This window comes from Corythoichthys intestinalis, chromosome 13, assembly GCF_030265065.1.
Source record: "Corythoichthys intestinalis isolate RoL2023-P3 chromosome 13, ASM3026506v1, whole genome shotgun sequence".
Taxonomy (NCBI): domain Eukaryota; kingdom Metazoa; phylum Chordata; class Actinopteri; order Syngnathiformes; family Syngnathidae; genus Corythoichthys; species Corythoichthys intestinalis.
This window is the reverse complement of record NC_080407.1, coordinates 18,527,056-18,549,296: the sequence shown is the minus strand read 5'-3', so window position 1 is coordinate 18,549,296 and position 22,241 is coordinate 18,527,056. Positions and strand designations below refer to the sequence as shown.

Sequence of the window (22,241 nt, the reverse complement as noted above, 5' to 3'; positions counted from 1 at the left end):
AGGACCTTTGGACTTAAGAGAAAGTGAGTAAATATTGTGCTTTGTATTATGTCAAATACTGGGCTCATAGGTGGCTTGCATTTTGTGGCGGACATGCTCCTTGTCCGCTCAGCCGGCGACAGAGTCGCACATCCCCCCTGCCGGGAGAGCACTACACTTATTATTGCCCTCTTCATGTGCCCGGTGTTCTGTCAAATTTTCCACCCAATCAGAAACTTTGTGTTAAAAATGGCTGCGAATACAGCGATTACAAAGTAAACACTACAAACTTTCTTTAAATAAAGGACTATTGACTTACGTTTGATCATGGATGGCCATGTAGCTCTTTTCAGACACATTCTGTCATGTTAGCTGCAGAACAACTGTAGCCGTTCTCCTGACTCTCTCGCTGTTTATATCTTCGCCGTGCAGTAAAGCATTATTTTGCTATATTCGTGTTGACCATTTGGCAGCTACGCTCTTCTCTAATGTCGGCCGGTTTGTCCGGCGGTCATTGTCCAGCTGCTTCACTGCAAAGGAGCCCTCTGCCTTCAGCAGGGGAACGACGAGCTCTAACTTGCTCCCCGCCGGGCGGGTTTCTGATCGGGGAAGACAATCGACAACTCCGCTGCCGTGTGAAATAATCCGGGCTAGTTATGTGTGATTTTCCGCTTCAAAGACTTTGAAACATTACTCGGTTCGGGTTAGCATGTCGGCTAGCTGTCGGTTTGTTTACATTCTCCGAAGCAGTCAGGGAAATGACAAAAGCACGACTAACTACAGTGGCATAAAATATCGTTGGGGAGCTTGGACAGTAAAGGTGAAGTCGACAGTTTTGACCATTATGGAGTAATTTTGCCATGTCGTACTGAATAAATGCATTTTTATTATTTTATATTCCATTTAGCACAAGACTGTTATTTGTTATGACCATAACATTTTTTTAGCTATTGGGGAAAAATAGTTGGATAAAAAGAAAAGCCTGTAAAAATATTGGAGTAGAGAGACTGAAACAATGACATTTTGCGGCTCTCTTCGTCGCATTTTCCTCGTTCTGAATAATTCCCCCTCAATGGGCTGAATAGTAACACAGATGAAACCATTCTCCTGCCGCCGTCATCCACCTGTTGGGGATGCTAGAGTCCTATAATGGTAGGCGTGGCTAACCGGCAGGTTAAAGGACTAATTTCTCATCATCTGCACTTTGCCAAATTGTTGTATACAGTCGAATCGTCTCAAAATATGATTCTAAATCACATAATAATCCTATTTAAGACTTTTTTTCTCCTGTCGTACACACTTTAAGGGAGACGAAGCGCTACGCAAAGTAAGAAGCAGTTTATTCAGCTACGTTAGCCAAACGAAATAATGGGACTTTTTTTCTTGTAGTAATAGTAAAACTTTTTACGACTTATAACAGATGTCATTTAGTGTCATCCGGCGAATTATCCCGCTTTTGAACGGATGTAAAAGATCCGAGCTGGACATAAATGGAGTTCGTGACAAAATTTTCCAGGGGACAGTGAATGACATCTTTCATGAGCCTTCATTTATGCAAATGATACGGTCATGTCATAATTATGACTGTCTTATGACGCCGCTGTCTGTAGAATTATATCTCCATTTATTCACATAATCACAGGTAGAAGAAGTCACATTTCATTCTCTTGGTCCTCTTACCAGTGTATGTAATCTGATCAGAGCTGGGGGTTCCACATTCCAAGCAATTCTAAAGAGGAAGTTAACCCTTTCCCTAAGTTAGAAGCAAGTAAAAAGGCTTTGCGCTGGGAGGGGGGACACACTCTATGTCATGGTACCGGATCGTCATGTCTTTTCTGTTTGTCTTTAAGTGTAAATTCTTTGTTTTGTTTTTTACTCCTGTATTCTGTGTCATCATCTCCTGTTTGTTATAAGAATAAAACAACCTGTAACAAGGAATAATCGACTCTTTTCCTTCATGTCAAATAAAGTGTTACCAAATACCATAACAAGCAATAGATGAAACAACTGGTACAGTAACTGAATAAATAATTAGTACAGAATATGAATTTTGATCGTTATCTACAACGGTCGGCGTGCAATGCATGCAAGAAGGGATGTGTTGCCTATTAACACAAATAAATCAATAAATATGCCACACTAAGGATTCAAAATGAAGGGGAAAAAAGTAGCGGCTTACAGTCCGAAAATTACGGAAATCGATGGAATTTTCAGTAGAATACTCGATGACTAAAACATGCTATAGCTGCAGCCCAGGTCGCAAATGATATGAAAATATTTTATAAAGTTTGAATTGTTACCTAGTGTCGCTTTAATACAGCAAAACATTGAAAACTAGAAACTACAGTTTCTGGAGAAATTACTCTGGGTCTTTGCTGTGTGGAGATACAGATCTTAGCCACACCCAGGTTGGTTTGGGGACATTTCGGGGACAATATCAGGTCACTTCCTGTTGATTTTGGGACATTTGGGGGAAACGTCCTGGTCATAACAGGTCACTTCCTGTTGATTTGGGGACATTTCGGGGGCGTGTCCTGGTCATATCAGGTCATTTGGGGGGCATGTCCTGGTCATATCAGGTCATTTGGGGACATTTGGGGGACATGTCCTATTGATATCTGGTCATTTCCTGTTGATTTGTGGACATTTGTTATTTTTTTCCCATTGAAAATGAATGGGAAATATGGACATCCATGGCCATCAAAGGCATCGACTTACATTTGCGTCAATGGAATCCAAGTACATTGGCATCAATAGAAAAAAAGTAAAGGCCATTGAAAATGAACAGGAAATTTGGACGTCCACGGCCGTCAATGGCATTGACATCCATATGCGTCAATGGAATCGGGGACATTTGGGGGACACGTCCTATTGATATCTGTTCATTTCCAGTTAATTTGGGAACATTTGTTTTTTTGCCATTGAAAATGAATGGGAAATTTGGACATCCATTGCCATCCATGGCATTGACTAGTCTTTTGCAAAGACCCAGTTAATAAAGTGCCATTGTATTCACTTTTGAATTCATTATTATCCAGACTGTGATTGCAAGAAAACTAAACGCAAACACTTTCAAAACAAACCATTACATTACCACTTTAATTAAATGAATAATCGAAGAAACAAAATTTAGAAAGATATCGAGAACCAAAAGTGGTATTTGCCATGTGGCAATGTGGCATTTTTTTGCCATGTGTCAAAATTGATTTTGCCATGTGGCATTTTTTTGCCATTTGGCAAAATTGCTTTTGCCATTTTTTTAACCATGTGGCAAAATGGATTTTGATATGTGGCATTTTTTGCCATGTGTCAAAATTGATTTTGCCATGTGGCATTTTTTGCCATTTGGCAAAATTGATTTTGCCATTTGTTTTTTTTGTTTTGTTTTTTTCTGTCATTTGGCAAAATTGATTTTGCCATTTGACTTTTTTTTGCCATGTGGCAAAATTGATTTTGCCATTTGGCACTTTTTTTACCATGTGGTAAAAGTGATTTTGCCATTTGGCTTTTTTTTTTACATGTGGCAAAATGGATTTTACCATGTGGCATTTTTTTGCCATGTGGCAAATTATTTTGCCATGTGGCTTTTTTTTTACCATGTGGCAAAATGGATTTTGACATGTAGCATTTTTTTTTTTTTTTTTTTGCTATGTGGCAAAAAGGATATTGACATGTAGCATTTTTTTTTTTTTTGCTATGTGGCAAAATGGATTTTGGACTGTGGCATTTTTGGGAAGGTAAGATGGCATTTTTGGGGGTATATGGCAGTTTTGCAGGCCATGCACGTCCATGCCGTTGACGGCCAGCAATGTCCACATTTTCCTTTCATTTTAAATGGCAGAAAAACGTGTGGCTGTGATTTTTGGCCATCCACTTACCCTTACAGCGCATTGACATTCAACGGACATCCAAGTCAGGCAATGCTATTGACGAATGCATTAAAAAAAAAATTTTTAAACTTAAACAACAACTTAGCTTACGTTGGCCTTAACAGGGAGCAGCTGGATTCAGCCATGTGAAATAAGTAATGTCATTCTCACTGTCACTACTAGAGGGCAGTGTATCCACCCAAATCAATAAATGGGAATGGGAAATTTGGACGTGCATGGCCGTCGATGGCATTGACTCGTCTTTTCCAAAGACCCAGTTAATTAAGTGCCATTGTATTCACTTTTGAATTCATTATTATACAGACTGCGACAGATCATAAATAATCTGACACGATTACAATACTATTGCCCTCCAAAATGCGACTTGTACACCATGGCGACATATATGGCGTGATTTATAGTCCGAAAAATATGTTATGTCTTCACATGCGTTTTGGTGGATTAAAATGCTATTTTAGCAGGCAAAATTGATAGATTAGCAAGACCCCCTGACTAAAAATAGAGTAGATCCATGGCAAGCTGAGATTTGTTGTTTTCCCTGTCAAATGCTGCAGAGAGGACTTAAATAACCGCCAGGAGATTGCTTTGCGCGAGGGGCCAAATCCAAACAAATTACGTCTTTTCTATCACTTTGGGCCCACCAGGAGCGCGAGGGAAATAGCCTTGCGTCTCGGGACCGCTGAGAGAATACGTCGCCCTCCGAGGAGTTTAGAAAAGAGAAAGGAAACGGGAACGAGGAGGGAATGAGAGGGTTTAGTTTTACGTCGGATCACAGGTGGCGTCTTGACCGCCTAACTGTTTTGGCTTTATTCCTCCACCCCTCGCTTGTCTCTTTCCATCTCTTAGCGGCGTGCTGCTGTCACGCCAAAAGTCTGCTCTAGGGTGAAAAAATGGAAAATAGACTTTTTCTTCCTACACAGGAAGAGCCCTCCAAAGTGCTCCTGAATTACACTGCGATGAAATTAATATAGAATTCATACTTGCGCCGTCTTGAGGGTTTGATCCAATTTCCAGCTAATTCACCTTGATGATATAACTTGCTTTCCAGGCAAACAAGGTGGAAAGAAATGGCTGCCACTTTGCATTGAAAGTGACCTTCGGCAGACATTTTCGCTAACGCGCTCTCGTGCCCTCACCTTGCTTGAAGTAAGACTGGTGACAAGGAAACGACGTATTTTTCGGTTTACAATCCCTAGCAAAAAGTATGGAATCATCAGTCTCGGACGAGCACTCACTCAGACATTTTATCATGTAGAAGAAACTCAGACAAAAAGCTTGAAAAAAATCTCACTGGAACAGCACCAAACAAAAGTTCCAGCATCATCACCTTCTCCAATGCAGATTCTTGACTCTTGACAAGACCTTGTCCAATGCAGGTTCTTCACTCTTGACAATTTGTCAAGAGTGAAGAATCCGCATTGGACAAGGTGATGATGCTGGAACTCTTGTTTGGTGCGGTTCCAGTGAGATTTACAAAGATGGCTGCCTGAAGAAAACCTCAAAATACCCTTAGTCCTTGATGATATGGGCCTGCATGTCAGGCTAAGGCACAAGGGTGATGGCTGTGATTAAATCTTCAATAAATGCATCAGTTTACATTGAAATTTTAGACAGCTTTCTTATCCCTTCAATCGAAAATATGTCATTTTATCGGAGTTTGTTCTACATGATAAAATGTCTGACTGGTGATTCCGTACTTTTTGCTAGAGGTTGCTAGAGAACTCGCTAGGGCTGCAGCTATCGATGATTTTAGTAGTCGATTAATCGATGAACTAGCTAGATCGAATCATCAAGTAATTGGATAAGGAACATAGAAAATAAAAATACCTAAGCTGAGCCTCTAACGGTATAAAAAAATTAGGCCTGTCAACAATAATGCGTTAACGACCATGATTAATCTGGAAATATTAACGCATTTAAAAAAAAAAAAAATGCAATTTACCGCTCACACTAAGTTTGGCCACAACTGCCTCCCGTAGTCCCACACGCTGATGTCTCCACGCGGCAATGCAGGACAAAATGCCAGCCACGATGAGTGAGGATGATGATCAAATTCCGTTTTAAAAAGCTGCCTAATGGAAACCTGGATAAAACCAAAGTTGTGTGCACATACTGCTGTGATGAACTGTCCTTCGATCGAAGTTCAACCAGCCTAAAGTACCACCTTTGGGCAAAGCGTATCTTCGCTAGTGTTAGCAATGACGCTAACACTGCGGGAATAAGCCGCAGTCATCAAGCTACACTGGCAGAGCGCGGACTCGGACTTGCCAACAAAAAAAAAACAAGTAGGTTGACTACTGCTATCGCTACATGGGTAGCCAGAGAGGTTATACCCATTAGCATAGTCGAAGACGAGGGCCTTGAAAATCCAATGACAACAAACAACAATAACCAACTAGACAGGTACAAGGCAGTGCCAGCATGGACTCATGTCCACTACAGTGGTGGTCTGCGCACAATAGTGCCACAGTAAGCTGGTCCACCTCGCAAAAAAAGTATCTGGTCACACCTGCCACAACCAGTCCTTGCGAGAGACTTTTCTTTGACAGGGCACATTGTTCAAAGGAAAAGGTCTTCTCTGTTATCTGAAAATGTCAACAAGCTAGTTTGCCTGAGCAGTTGGTTAAAAAAAAAAAAATGAGTATGGCTAACTTAAGCAGTGTTTCTAAACACCTTGACACACAGTTTAGTGTAATGTTTTTCAGATCAGTCAGTGAAAATTGACTTTATATATATATATATATATATATCTCACACAGCTTTCAGGCCATTTAGTGTAAAACTGCAAATGGTGCATTTATTTGTATGAAATGTTGAATTTAACAAACAAGTTTTTTACACATTTTTTGAAACACTAGCTATTGTTACTGTATTGTGCTTGTCTGCTCTTTAAATTGGCAGTTAATTTTGGGTAATATGCCAAACAGTACTTGAGCCACATTGTTACACATCTGTTAAAACTCTTTGCTGTATAATACAGACAATTCATTTTATTTTTTTTTATACGAGCTGAGTTGTTAAATGAAATTTTCAAACTCTATTTGGTTAATGATTAATTAATTCACACATCATACATCTCATCTGAAAACAAATTTTAAGTCAATTATAGTATTTTCCTAGATTTTTTTTCCTGAAGAGCAACTTTATTCATCCCGAGGGAAATATGATTAATCATGATTAATCACACAATTGACATATGATTAACTCGATTACATTTTTTAATCGTTTCACAGGACTAAAAAAAATATATGAGGATCTTAAGTACAACAAAAAAACAATTGGCTAACTTACATAGTAAAAGTCCGCGAGCTTAAATGCTATAAAATGCTAACGTTTTTTTCTACAAAGCTCTAAACTAATCGTTGAAACGCATATTTTGACAAAAAAAAAAAAAAAAAAAACGCTAAATATACTTCTAAACTAAATAGCAAATGCATAAACAAACATACATTATGTTGGTCTTAACAGGGAGCAGCTGGATTCAGCCATGTTAGACATATAATTATGACATATTCACTGTTGCCACTAGAAGGCAGTGTACCCACGCAAAATCAAGAAAAGCAAATGCAAACACTTTCAAAACAAACCATACAACGCCACTTTAATTAACCAAATACTCGAAGCAGCAAAATTTAATTTGCATGTTTTTTTCTTATCAAATTACTCGAGTTAATCGATTAATTGTGGCAGTACATGAAGTACTTTTTCAAAATTCAATTGAAGACACGACGTACCACTCTCTTATGAAGACGCAAGCACAGAAACTCGTATAACGTTAAAGAAAATAGAGTCAATGGAACAAGCTTTTCACAATGCTCTTAACAAATGGTTCAAACACATATTCCCACCAAAAACGGCTAAATATACCAATAAACTGAATTAGAAACGCATTAAAAAAAAACATTAGCTCAAACAAAAACTTAGCTTACGTTGGCCTTAACAGGGAGCAGCTGGATTCAGCCGTGTGAAATGAGTTATGTCACACTCACTGTCACTACTAGAGGGCAGTGTATCCACCCAAATCAATAAAACTAAATGCAAACACTTTCAAAACAAACCATTACAACGCCACTTTAATGAAACAAATAATCGAAGGCGCAACATTTGAGAGACAGCGAGAACCAAAACTGGTATTTGCCATGTGCCAAAATGGATTTTGCCATGCGACATTTTTTTTGCCATGTGGCAAAATTGATTTTGCCATGCGGCATTTTTTTTGCCATGTGTCAAAATTGATTTTGCCATTTGGAATTTTTTTTGCCATGTGTCAAAATTGATTTTGCCATTTGGAATTTTTTTTTACCATGTGGCAAAATGGATTTTGACATGCGGCATTTTTTTTGCCATGTGGCAAAATGGATTTTGCCATGAGGCTTTTTTTTGCCATGTGGCAAAATTGATTTTGCCATGTGGCTTTTTTTTTTTTTTTTTTTTTTTTGCTATGTGGCAAAATGGATTTTGGTCTGTGGAATTTTTGGGGAGGTTATATGGCATTTTGGGGGGTATATGGCAGTTTTGCAGGCCATGCACGTCCATGCCATGGACGGCCAGCAACGTCCAATTTTTCCATTCATTTTAAATGGCAGAAAAAAAACATGTGTGGCTGTGATTTTTGGCAATCCACTTACTATTACAGCGCTAACCCAGCACAATCCTAACCCTAACCCCCCAAAAAATGCCATATGTGAAAATCCATTTTGCCACAAAGCAAAAAAAAAAAAAAAAAACGCATGGCAAAATCAATTTTGCCAAGTGGCAAAAAAAAATCCTACATGGCAAAAAAAATGCCACATGGGAAAAAAATGCCGCATGGCAAAATCCATTCTGCCACATGGCAAATATATTTTGTCACATGGCAAGGAAAATGCCACATGGCGAAATCCATTTTGCCACATTGCAAAAAATGTCAAAGGGCAAAATCAATTTTGCCACATGGCAAATACCACTTTTGGTTTTCGGCCCTGCTGAAATTTGAATGTTGTTTCTAATCTGATTACTCGAGTTAATCCATGAATCATTGCAGCACTATAAATCGCACCAGCCCATTTTGTTCCCCCTATTAATTACAAATAATATTTTTTCAGTAAACAAAACTGTGCTTTATATCACTGTCACAATTCATCACGAGCGATATGAGGTGCTAACTATACTCTAAAACCCCATGCTGTTGTTAAAAAACGCTGAAGAAAGAAAAAAACCTGTTATGACAGCTTTTAGGTGTCAAACTCAATTTTTTTTTCAGTTTGCAAATTACAAAGTGAACAATAAAAGCTTCGCTGGCAGTGATGACTTTCACAGGTTGATTGTGACGTCGGGTACATTTGGTAGCGCGCGCAGCAGCTGTGTCGCTTGGCTTTGGAATGAAAAGACGCGGCACAGATGAAAGGATGTTTCACAAACTGAAACGGAAAACTGGTTTTGCAGTATTGATTTGTTTTTTTTCCTTTTGATGAACTTTGTGCAGCTGCTTCGCTTCTTGACTGGCATTTTTATTCAGTTTCTCGAAACTGGTTATTTGCCAGCATTTCCTACAGCAACGAAGGGTCGCTGTGGTTTGGAAACTTGTGCTTCCAACGAGCAGTTCATGATACGGACTGGTCAACTCTGATCTGTTGTGTTTACACCTCAGAGTTTCGGCTACAGTAGTATAAAAAAAGTATCTGAACTTTCAGGATTTTCTCACATTTCTGCATAAAATCACCATCAAATGTGATATGATCTTTGTAAAAATCACACAGATGAAAAAACAGTATCTACTTTAACTAAAACCACCCAAAAATTTATGTTTTCATATTTTAATGAGGATAGCATGCAAACAATGAAAGAAGGAGGAAAAATAAGAACCATCATATTTAATATTTTGTGCCCCCCACCCCCCTTTTGGCAGCAATAACGACAAACATACACTTCCTGTAGTTGCAGATCAGTCTGGCACATCGATCGGGACTAATCCATTCTTCTCTACAAAACTGCTGTAGTTCAGTCAGATTCCTGGGATGTCTAGCATGAATCGCTGTCTTTAGGTCATGCCACAGCATCTCAATGGGGTTCAAGTCTGGACTTGGCCACTCGGGAACGTGAATTTTGTTCTTCTGAAACCATTCTGAAGTTGATCGACTTCTGTGTTTTGGATCATTGTCTTGTTGCAGCATCCATTCTCTTTTTAGCTTCAACTGTCTGACAGACTGCCTCAGGTTTTCCTGCAAGACATCCTGATAAACCTTTGAATTCATTCTTCCATTAATGTCTGCAAGTTGTCCAGGCCCCGAGGCAGCAAAACAGCCCCAAATCATGATACTCCCGCCACCAAGCTTCATGGTGGGAATGAGGCGTTGATGTTGGTGAGCTGTTTCATTTATCCTCCACACGTGACGTTGTGTGTTACTCCCAAAACATTCAACTTTGCTTTCATCAGTCCAAAAAATATTTTGCCAAAACATCTGTGGAGTGTCCATGTCCATTTTTGCGAACATTAAACGAACAACAATGTTTGTTTGTTTTTTTTAGACAGAAGTGACTTCCTCCGTGTAGTCCTCTCATGAACACCATTCTTGGCCATAGTTTTACATATAGTTGATGTGTGCACAGAGATATTGGACTGTGCCAGTGATTTCTGGAAGTCTTTAGCAGACACTCTAAGGTTCTTTTTTACGTCGCTGAGTATTCTGCGCTGAACTCTTGGCGTCATCTTTGGTGGACGGCCACTCCTTAGGAGAGAAGCAACAGTGCCAAACTCTCGCTACTTGTAGACAACTTCTCTGACTGTCAATTGATGAACATAGACTTTTAGAGATGGTTTTGTATCCTTTAATAGCTTTACACAAATCAACAATCCTTGATCGCAGGTCTTCAGACAGCTCTTTTGACCAAACCACGATGCACATCAGACAAGACATTTCTTACCAGGTGTGTTTTATAGTGGGCAGGGAAGCTTTCAACCACTCATCAGTGATTGGGCACACACCCGACTTAAATTGTTTGGTAAAAATGGGTTTTAATTGCTCTTTAAGAGGGTTTACTTATTTTTCCCCCTTCTGTCATTGTTCGTATGCTATCCTCATTAAAATATAACCTATAAATTTTTGGGTGGTTAAAGCAGTCACTTTTTTCATTTGTGTGATTTTGACAAAGATTAAGAAGTTGAATTGTCAACGTCATGTGTGGAGGAAAAATGGAACAGCTCACAAACATCAACACTTCATCCCCACTGTGAAGCATGGTGGAGGGAGCATCATGATTTGGGGCTGTTTTGCTGCCTCAGGGCCTGGACAACTTGCAGTCATTAATGGAGGAACGAATTCAAAACTATCAGGATGTTTTGCAGGAATACCTGAGGCCGTCTGTCAGACAGTTTAAGCTAAAAAGAGAATGGATGCTGTAACAAGACAATAATCGAAAACACAGAAGTAGATCAACTTCAGAATGGTTTCAGAAGAACAAAATACACGTTCTCAAGTGGTCAAGTCAAAGTCCAGATTTGAAATCAAATCAAATCTGAATATCTGAACATTTAAATATGTAAACTAAAGAGCAATCACATTCGTAAATGAATGGCTTCTGGTTTTTGAAATGTAAATAAACCAATCTACTGTGATAAAACAACAAAATTGCAATAATTGCATAAACCATCGAAGTGAATTCTAACTGTAGTCTTGAAACAAATTTGAATAAGGAAAAACATTGCAATAAAATAATGCAAACTGGTTAAACTTGAGAGTAGCTGACATTTGTCATGACAGAACATTGCTTCAATGATATCTGGCGCCATCTAGCGTCGTGAATGGGGAGAGTAGCTGAGAGCTGTCATGACAGAACATCGCTTCAATGACATCTGGCGCCATCTAGCGTCGTGAATGGGGAGAGTAGCTGACATCTGTCATGACAGAACATCGCTTCAATGATATCTGGCGCCATCTAGCGTCGTGAATGGGTATAATGTCTAGACCGCGAATATAAGTAGACCCCCTCTTTTTCAGTCATGTTTCAACGCAAAAAACACCATCTTATATTCGGGCCAATACCGTAATTAGCACAGAACTTAAATTTTGATTGTGATTTACATCTGTAGCGCCGCAATGCATGCTAAGAAGCATGTTGGACGATGACAGTGTTGAAAGCAAGTGGCAGCAGAGGTTGATTGTATCAACCAAGGGAGCAGTGATGGCCAAATGAAGCTTCTTGAAGCAATCATGGTGGTTCATTTGGTCTTATGACAGTCTTATGATGCCACTGTCAAATAAAGTGTGACCAAAATACCATAACAAGCAATAAATGAAACAACTGGAACAGTAACTGAATAACTAATTAGCACAGAACATGAATTTTTACATCTGTAGGGCTGCAATACATGTTAAGAGGCATGTGTCGCCTATTAACCCAAATAAATCATCAAATAAGCCACACTGGACTATAAACGGCGGGATTGAAAATGAAGGGGAAAAGTAGCGGCTTATAGTCAGAAAATTACGGTAGCCTACTCGAGTTAATCGATTCACCATTGCAGCACTAAATGAAAATAGCTTGTTTATCCTTACCCATGTAACAATCATTGTTGAATCGCCATATTGTGAGATCATTGCTATCGTGAGAATTGTTTTGCAAATCATATCGTGAGCTACCAGTACATTCCCACACCTAATCAGGACTGTCATTAGCTTGTCGTCGCTAGTCCTAAATGTAGCGTGTGACCAAGCAAGAATCAATTTAGCTGAGGTTAAAGTAGGTAAAGAGCATACAGCAGTTTCACTCCACTTAATTGCGTCTGCGCAAGAATTAATGAGCTTTGACACCGAAAGGAATCAACATTTAGTTTCAACGCTTTCAGTTGCCGAGTCCAATGGAGTGCTAATTTTACCCCAAATATGGATTTCCTGGCTGAGGCAGTTTCCTTCCCCTTTTAAAAGGACAAGACTTATTTCAAGTTGTTTTAAACCGTCAAGACAAGCCTCTAGGCAAGCCCTGCTCAGTATGCAGATAAAATTGTGGTGGGTAAACAAAGCAAAGCAAATAAACACAATTAAAAAGCCGACATGTTCAATTTAAGGGTATTTTGTTTTGTTTGACTTGACCGGCTGCTTCTGTGTTTTTCCGTTTGTGAAGTCGAAGCTTCCAGGTGCGGAACGTGGCCCTGAATCTGACAGAATCGAAGTTATGTTTCAGTGTCAAGTTCAGGGCGTCTTGTCAGCGCGGGGCCACAGGCGAGAGACCTTGCAATCTTAAAGTCGGGGAAGGAAGAACTTTGTGCAAATATACTGCAGCTTTAGGCTATAAACTTAACTTGGGAGCAAATTAGACCTGAGAAAGTCCAGTCAGGTCCACTCTCAAGTTGCAAGAGTCATTCGAAAATTGAAGAACACTTAAATTTGTATTCGTAGCTAGCTAAACGGCTAACCTCTACTTCTGGGAGAAATCTAGCATTAAGTACGGATTTGCAAACCTAGCAGGCTCGCACTGTATTACTAATACGTTAATAACTAGTGTTGTTTTCGTCAAATATTGACTTCAACGAAATATTTCGTCAACAAACAATTTTTTCGTGACGATTACGTCACCATGACAAGCTAAAAACGTGTCTACGGAGACTAAAACATAAGATGGATGCCAGTTGTCTTCTGACGAAACGAAAATTTGTCGTTTCCGTCATAAGTTCACAATGTGTGATATTTGTCGTATGAGTAGTTAGCACGCTAGCAGTGTTTGGTCGTGTCACTCATGTGACGTCCTACGCCAAGCATGTGCCCATTCCAGGCCCCTTTTGTTAAACAAGTGTGTCAGATGCCTTTAAAGTTCATCACACACTATTAATTAACTTGTGGCATTAGCATAGCGTTCGCGTTAGCATTAGCATTTAGCTCGGCGACTTGGGAAGCATCTTCTTAAACTCTTAGAAAACTTTTGGCAAACAGTTCGTGGCGTCCAGGTGAGTTTACCATAATTTTCGCACTATAGGGCCGCTACCCACCAAATTTGGAACGAAAAAGGCACTGGACTGAAAGCCTCAGCTATCCTCACTGTATTATGGAAGTTTTACAGCATAAGATATTAAACAGTCACACTTTATTTAACAGTGGCATTATACGACTGTCAAATGAACCACCATGAAGCTTTGCAGCCAATTGGTTCAAAGCTTCATTGCTTCATGAAGCTTCATTTGGCCATCATTGCTCCCTGAAGGGAGAGAGTCAACCTCTGCTGCCACCTGCTGTCAACACTGTTGTTGTCCAACATACCTCCTAGCATGCCTTGCAGCACTACAGATGTAAATAACCATCAAAATTCATGTTCTCCACTAATTATTTCTTCAGTTCCTGTTCCAGTTGTTCATTAATTGCTAGTTATGGCATTTGGTAAAACTTTATTTGACAGTGGCATCAATAGACCAAATTAACCAATATGAAGCTTTGAACGAACTGGCTGCAAAGCTTCATTGCTTTAAGAAGCTTCATTTGGCCATCACTGCTCCCGTGGGGGAGACCGTCAACGTCAGCTGCCACCTGCTGTCAACACTGTTGTTGTCCAACATGCCTCATAGCATGCGTTGCAGCGCTTCAGGTGTAAATAATCGAAATTCATATTCTGTGCTAATTATTTCTTCAGTTCCTGTTCCAGTTGTTTCATTAGTTGACAATAATGTTTTTTGGTAACACTTTGACAGCTGCATCATAAGACCAAATGAACCACAATGTAGCTTTGAACTAATTGGCTGCAAGGCTTCATTGCTTCTGGAAGCTTCATTTGGTCATCACTGCTCCCTTGCGGGAGACTATCAACCTCATCTGCCACCTGCTGACAACACTGTTGTCGTCCAACTTGCCGCCGAGCATGCATTGCAGCACTACAGATGAAAATAGTAAAAATTCAAATTCTGTGCTATTTATTTCTTCAGTTACTGTTCCAGTTGTTTCATTAATTGCCAGTTATTGCATTTGGTAACACTTTATTTGACAGCGGCATCATAAGACCAAATGAATCACCATGAAGCTTTGAGCGAATTGGCTGCAAAGCTTCATTAAGAAGTTTCATTTGGCCATCACTGCTCCCTTGGGGGAGACAGTCAACGTCTGCTGCCACCTGCTGTCAACACTGTCGTTGTCCAACATGCCTCTTAGCATGCATTGCATTGCAGCTCTACCAATGTAAATTACAATCAAAATCCAGGTTCTGTGCTGATTATTTCTTTACTTCCTGTTCCAGTTGTTTCATTAATTGCTTGTTATGGTATTTGGTAACACTTTATTTGACAGTGGCACCATAAGACTGTCATTAGACAATCATAATTATGACATGACCCTGTCATGAGCATTTATGAATGCTTATAACTAGGGCTGTCAAAATTATCGCGTTAACGGGCGGTAATTTTTTTTTAAATTAATGATTAGTAATTAATTAATTAATTAGTAATGAATTTTTTAAATTACTTACGTTAAAATATTTGACGCAATTAACCCACATGCCCCGCTCAAACAGATTAAAATGACAGTACAACGTAATGTCCGCTTGTTACTTGTTTTTTGGTGTTTGGCGCCCTCTGCTGGCGCTTGGGTCCAACTGATTTTATGGGTTAGTACCATGAGTGTGCATGGTGTAATTATTGACATCAACAATTGCGAGCTACTAGTTTATTTTTTGATTGAAAATTTTACAAATTTTAATAAAACGAAAACATTAAGAGGGGGTTTTAATATAAAATTTCTATTACTTGTACTAACATTTATCTTTTAAGAACTACAAGTCTTTCTATCCATGGATCGCTTTAAGAGAATGTTAATGCCATCTTGTTGATTTATTGTTATAAGAAACAAATACAGTACTTATGTACCGTATGTTGAATGTATATATCCGTCTTGTGTCTTATCTTTCCATTCCAACAATAATTTACAGAAAAATATGGCATATTTTATACATGGTTTGAATTGCAATTAATTACGATTAATTTTTAAGCTGTAATTCTTCTAACTCGATTAAAAATTTTAATCGTTTGACAGCCCTACTTATAACATATGTCATTTAGTCTGGCAAATTATCTCACTTTTGAATGGATGTAAAAGATGCAAGCGACATAACTTGCCGGATGACAATGACATGTGACATAAGCATTCAGTAATGCCCATCATCATATCATGTCATAATTATAACTGTCTTATGACAGTGTTATGACCCCGCTGTTAAATAAAGTGTTACCTTTTAACCCAAATAAATTAACAAATAAGCCGTATTGGACAATAAGCAGCAGGATTCAAAATGAAGGAAAAAAGCGGCTTTTAGTATGAAAATTACAGTAATTAATTCCACATAATGTGCTGTTTTACAGCTGAGTGTGAATTATCATCATGAAGATTTTGATGTCCTTGTAGACTACAATTATGTGCTCGTCTGTCAATGTTCATTCGAAGTTGTTGACTAAGACGAAAATTAAAAGAGCTGCCAAAAACAACACTGCTAATAACAGCATTTTTGTATGAAATCGATCATATTGCAAGCCCAAATAAAGTGTCTGGCGAGTATATAGTATATACATTCCACGCAACAGACCTTGTCTGTCCTGTTGTACCAATGTGTATGTGTGCCGGCTCGCACAAACAAGATAGAAAGCCATTGTTTCCCCTCTCGGGCAAAATAGGAATCTATCTTGCATTTGCTTCCCTTCGCCGCGAGGGAGAGATAAGGCGGGGACGCGGCGGTAATGTCAACCCTCCACCAGATGAATAAGCCGCGACGGCGGGCTCTCGGCTTGTTTTAAAGGATGTTAGCGCGGCAGATCTTTAGCAGACAAGTCCGCTATCTAAAGGCCAAGGAGAAGGGAGCGCCATGTTAAATGGGACGACGGCGGGTATCTTTACGGCGGTGTCTGAGGAATTGATGGCGGGACTATAGGACGCAAGCACTTTATGTAGATGCTGACAACCAATGTCGACGTTAACCCAAGCTGCCATTGATCAGTCCTTGATGTATCAGGGCTGGCGCAGCTGCTATGTGGCATTTTGGTCAAAACCACTGGACTTGTAGAATACATAGTACGGACGGATGTGTCGATAAATAGACTGATCATTGAGATTTCAGGTGTGGGATTGATTGATTATATCTTGGAGCAGGTCGAAAGAACAACGTGACCTCTGCAAGTTTTGGCATCGATCCAAAAAATGCGAGCACTCAATCATGTGTTTAGACCAGGGGTCGGAAACCTAAAATGTTGAAAGAGCTATATTAAATTTTATTATTATTATTATTATATTATATAAATGCAATAAAGAAATCCGATTTTTGATGTTTTTATTTTGAGGTGTCGAGAAAAAAAAAATGGAACGTGAATAACATGTCCCTTATCTGTGCATGACTTTGATTTTCTTTATAAGCTCGCTTTTGTTTTTGAAGTCTGCAAATCAGTGTTGTGATATGCTGATGTCTCCTTCATGTACAACTCCTAGCAAAAAGTATGGAATCACCCGTCTCACTCACTCAGACATTTTATCATGTAGAACTAACTCAGACAAAAAGCTTGAAAAAATAACGAATTAGTTCAAAAGTGCAACTCTTTAGCATTCAGAAACTAAACTAAAAGAAATGCAGATTCTTGACTCTTGACAAGGTGATGATGCTGGAACTTTGGTTTGGTGCTGTTCCAGTGAGATTTACAAAGATGACATCCTGAAGAATACGTCAAAATTCCCTTATCCACTAGCTTAAATGCTATAAAAGGCTTTTTTTTTTTATAACAATGCTCTCATTGACAAACTAAATTACGAATGCATAAAAAAACATTAGCTCAAACAAAAATTTACCTTATGTTGGGCTCAACAGCGAACAGCTAGTTTCAGCCATGTGAAAATTAAAATACTTGAGCTCAGCTTCAAACGGTATAAATTACAAATGTGGATCTAAGTACAACAAAAGAACGATTGGCTAACTTACATAGCAAAAGTACGCTAGCTTAAATGCTATTAAATGCTAATGTTTCTGTTTGTTTTTTTACAATGCTCTTAACAAATTGTTCAAACACATATTTCCACACAAAAAACAAAAGCTAAATATATGGACAAACTAAATTACGAATACATACGGATACTTGAGCTTAGCTTCAAACGGTATACAAAAAAAATAAATGAGGATCTAAGTTCAACAAAAGAACAATTGGCTAACTTACGTAGCAAAAGTCCCCTAGCTTAAATGCTATTAAATGTTTTTTTTTTTTTTTTTTTTTTTTTTTGACAATGCTCTTAACAAATGGTTCACATATTCCCTCAAAAAACGGCTAAATATACCTAGAAACTAAATTATGAGTGAATCAAAAAAACATTAGCTCAAACAAAAACTTACCCTATGTCGGTCTTAACAGGGAGCAGCTAGTTTCAGCCATTAGAAAATTAAAATACTTGAACTCAGCTTCAAACGGTATAAAAAAATTAATGAGGATCTAAGTACAACAAAAGAATGACTGGCTAACTTACATAGCAAACGTCCGCTAGCTTAAATGCTATAAAATGCTAATGTTTCTGTTTGCTTTTTTACAATGCTTTAAACAAATTGTTCAAACACATATTCCCACAAAAAAAGGCTAAATATATTGACAAACTAAATTACGAATACAAAAAAAAAACATTAGCTCAAACAAAAACCTAATGTTGGTCTTAACAAGGAGCAGCTAGTTTAAACCATGTGAAAAAAGACGATCTTAGCTTGAAACGGTATAAAAATAAATGAATGAGGATCTAAGTACAACAAAAGAACAGTTGGCTAACTTACATAGCAAAAGTCAGCTAGCTTAAACGCTATAAAAATGTTAACATTTTTTGGTTTACAATGCTCTTAACAAATGGTTCAAACATATATTCCCACAAAAAATGGCTAAATATACCTATAAACTAAATTACGACTGCATTAAAAAAAACATTAGCTCGAACATAAACTTAGCTTATGTTGGTCTTAACAGGGAGCAGCTAGTTTCACCTATATGAAAATCTAAATACTTGAGCTTAGCTACAAACGGTTGAAAAAAAAAAAAGTAAATGAGGATCTAAGTACAACAAAATAACAATTGGCTAACTTACATAGCAAAGGTCCGCTAGCTTAAATGCTATAAAATGCTAACTTTTTTTTTTTTGCATTGCTTTAACAAATCGTTTAAAAATATATTCCAAAAAAAAACATCTAAATGAATTGACAAACTAAATAACGAATGAATTTTTAAAAATCTAGCTCAAACAAAAACTTTGCTTATATTCTTATGATCTTAACAGGGAGCAGCTGGATTCAGCCATGTGAAATGAGTTACGTAATATTCACTGTCGCAACTAAAGGGCATTGTATCCACCCATTTCAGTTCAAAACAAACCATTACAATGCCACTTTAATTCAACGAATATTCCAAGCAGCAGAATTTGCTTCGAATCTTTTTTCTAAACAAATTACTCGAATTAATCGATTAATCCTTGCAGCACAAGTTCAATCCGTCTAAAGTGGGAGCTGCCATCCTCCCATTTCAAACGGATTGGACATCTACAAGTGATAAACTCAAAGCAGAAGGAATTTAAAGAATAGCTCGTTTGTGTCTTTATTAGTTTTAGAATGATTTCCTGACCCGTGTATCGATATTTGTTGTATCGCCATATCGTGAGGTCATTGCTATCGTGAGCCTTGTATCGTGAGCATACTGGATGAATATACATGTATGCATCGAGGACAGGTTTCCTTGCTAATATGACAGCATTTGAAATTGTCATGACTTAAAATATTAAGATTTCACATCCCTCTTATTTAGAAAAAAACGATATAAAACTGCAAATAGGTGAGTTTTTTGTAGCTAATTATTGCAAACCATGAATGAGCATACATACTGTGCTTGGCCTCGTCTTTGATTTGAAGTATGACACAGTTTAACACGGCGGGATTGTTGCACCCGTTCTCATCTCACGTCCCGATGCATGTCAGGACCCCGCAAGTACATGACCTGAAAAACCAACACACACTTGTCAAAGCACGCAAACGCATTCAACACCTTGCCCAAATCCTCTCCTCCGCTTTCCTTGGAAAAACAGTAGCACAATCACTCGGCGACACAGATACGCGCGTGATCTCGCAAGCGTGCACCGAAGAGGTAATTCTGTTTCTATTTGTTCGACAGACAACGGGAGGGGAAAAGACGAGAGCTGCTCGCTGGGACGACGGGGAGGAGAGGAGGGGAGCGTAAATCTCACACGGGGGCCTGTGGCAGAGCCCCCAGGATCAAATCCAATTCTGGCAAGATACACATTAAGCCCCGTCAATCACAACAGTGTCCTTGAGATGTGGTGGGGAGTCTTTTTGCCATGAGAATGGGGATCAAGTAGTCACTGAGTGGCTGGGGGTGCATATTCAAACTCGACAATACACAAAAGTACGAATCGGGGCGAGATTACATCCAGCTAGACCACAACGAGCTACAAGTTGCTGTGGAATATCAAGGTACACTTAACAGTTGGGGTGTGACAAAATATAGAAAACCAGTTTCCCCTACAGATAAAAGATTGTGGCGCACCACCACACCCTGCAAATGAGATGTTTTGTATAATTTAACAATATGTCGAAATAAATCTATATAGCTCGTTATTTACGCACGTCAAATCCAAACTGTTCTTTTACACGCTTTATTTTGAAAATCACATTGGTTCTCCTGTTGCAATCTTGTGCCCGACTACGTTGGCGTGTAGTTGGAAATTGGGAGGGGAGAAAAATCCACAGAAAGCTATTTCAATTTAATGAATGTAATTCTGGTTTAAGCCTGTGAAATCAACCTTAGTGCTGCAATGATTAATCGATTAACTCAAGTGATTCGATTAGAAAAAAAAAAGAAAAAAAAGATTCAAATTAAATTGCTGCTTTGAGTATTTGTTGAATTAAAATGGTGTTGAAATGGTTTGTTTTCATAGTGTTTGCATTTACTTTGATTGATTAGGGTGGATGCACTGTTCACTAGAGGCAACAGTGAATATGACCTAACTTATTTAACATGGCTGTATCCAGCTGCTCCCTGTTAAGACCAACATAAGCTTTTGGCTTTTAGCTTTTTTAAGCGGACTTTTGGTATGTAAGTTAGCCAATCGTTGTTTTGTTGTACTTTGATCCTCTTTTGGGCTGCAGCTATCAATTATTTTATTAGTTGATTTATTGATGAACTAGTTAGTTCGAATAATCGCGTAATCAGATAAGGAAGATAAAAAATTTAAAATATCTGTGTTGAGCCTCAAACGGTATGAAAAAAAAAAAAAGATCTAAGTACAAAAAAAGTCTGAAAGGCTTAAACAAGAGCTGGCTTAAATGCTACAAAAAACTTTTTTTTTTTTTTTTTTTTTTTTTACAATGCTCTTAATTGTTCAAACACACATACCCACAAAAAAACTGCTAGATATATCTCTAAACTAAATTACAAATGCAGAAAATTTTATATTAGCCGAAACAAAAACATACCTTATGTCAGTCTTAACAGGGAGCAGCTGGATTCAGCAATGTTAGACGAGTTATGGCATATTAACTGTTGCCAATAGAGGGGAATTTATCCACCCAAATCAATAAAACTAAATAGGGCTGCATCAGTTTAGTAGTTGATTATTCTATCAGCTGGTTAGCTCGAACAATCAAGTAATTGGATTAGGAACATTTAATGCGATGCAGAAAAAAATTTAGGGATGCAAAACAAAGGCTTGCTAAGATTGCACTTTCAAAATAAAATTACCGAGTGTTTCTTACAAATGTGCAAAATTGCACTTTCATTTAAAAATACATTAAAATACCAGAGCTTAACCTCAAATGGTATAATAAATAAATGAGGATCCTCGGAGCAAGCGGAAGATGATGGTATGGTATGGATCTAGTCAGGGCCGGCCCAGCCTATACGCAGACTATGCATCTGCTTAGGACCCCTGACCACAAAGGGGCCCCCAATCTGGTAATTATTTAATTTATATTCTATTTTGCTTATTACAGTTTGCTTTATTTGACTTTTATGAGTTTTGATACTTGATTACATGCTTAAAAAAATAAAGTTCCTTAACTTCTTTCTTTCGTCTTTTAGAAAAAAGGTTTGGCGCTGTCTACTGGAAGTACTGACAATCATTTGTGGTGAGAAGTTTGAAGTATGCAGTGCAACAAAATCTGATTAATATACAAAATATGGACGTATGGGTTGGATTGCATGTATGGGTTTCACAGTACACTGTGACGAAATGGTGGGCCAAAAATATGGGCCCCTCTGCATTATTTTGCTTAGGGCCCCCAAATGGCCTGGGCCGGCCCTGGATCTAGTACAACAAAAGAGCAATTAGCTAACTTGCATAGCAAAACTACGCAATCTTAAATGCTATAAAATGTTTTTTGCTTTTTTTACAAGGCTCACAACAAATT

At 38.4% G+C, this 22,241-nt stretch overlaps 1 long non-coding RNA gene across 1 annotated transcript in view; it reads right to left on the bottom strand.

Annotated features, from left to right (window-relative positions):
• The window catches only part of LOC130927748 (uncharacterized), a 288,259-nt gene extending 268,452 nt beyond the window's left edge, over positions 1 to 19,807 (bottom strand). Inside the window, exon 1 of the long non-coding RNA XR_009066508.1 lies at positions 19,700 to 19,807. This is a non-coding gene — a long non-coding RNA (uncharacterized LOC130927748). The remainder of the gene's footprint in view (positions 1 to 19,699) is intronic.
• Positions 19,808 to 22,241: the final 2,434 nt, after the last annotated feature.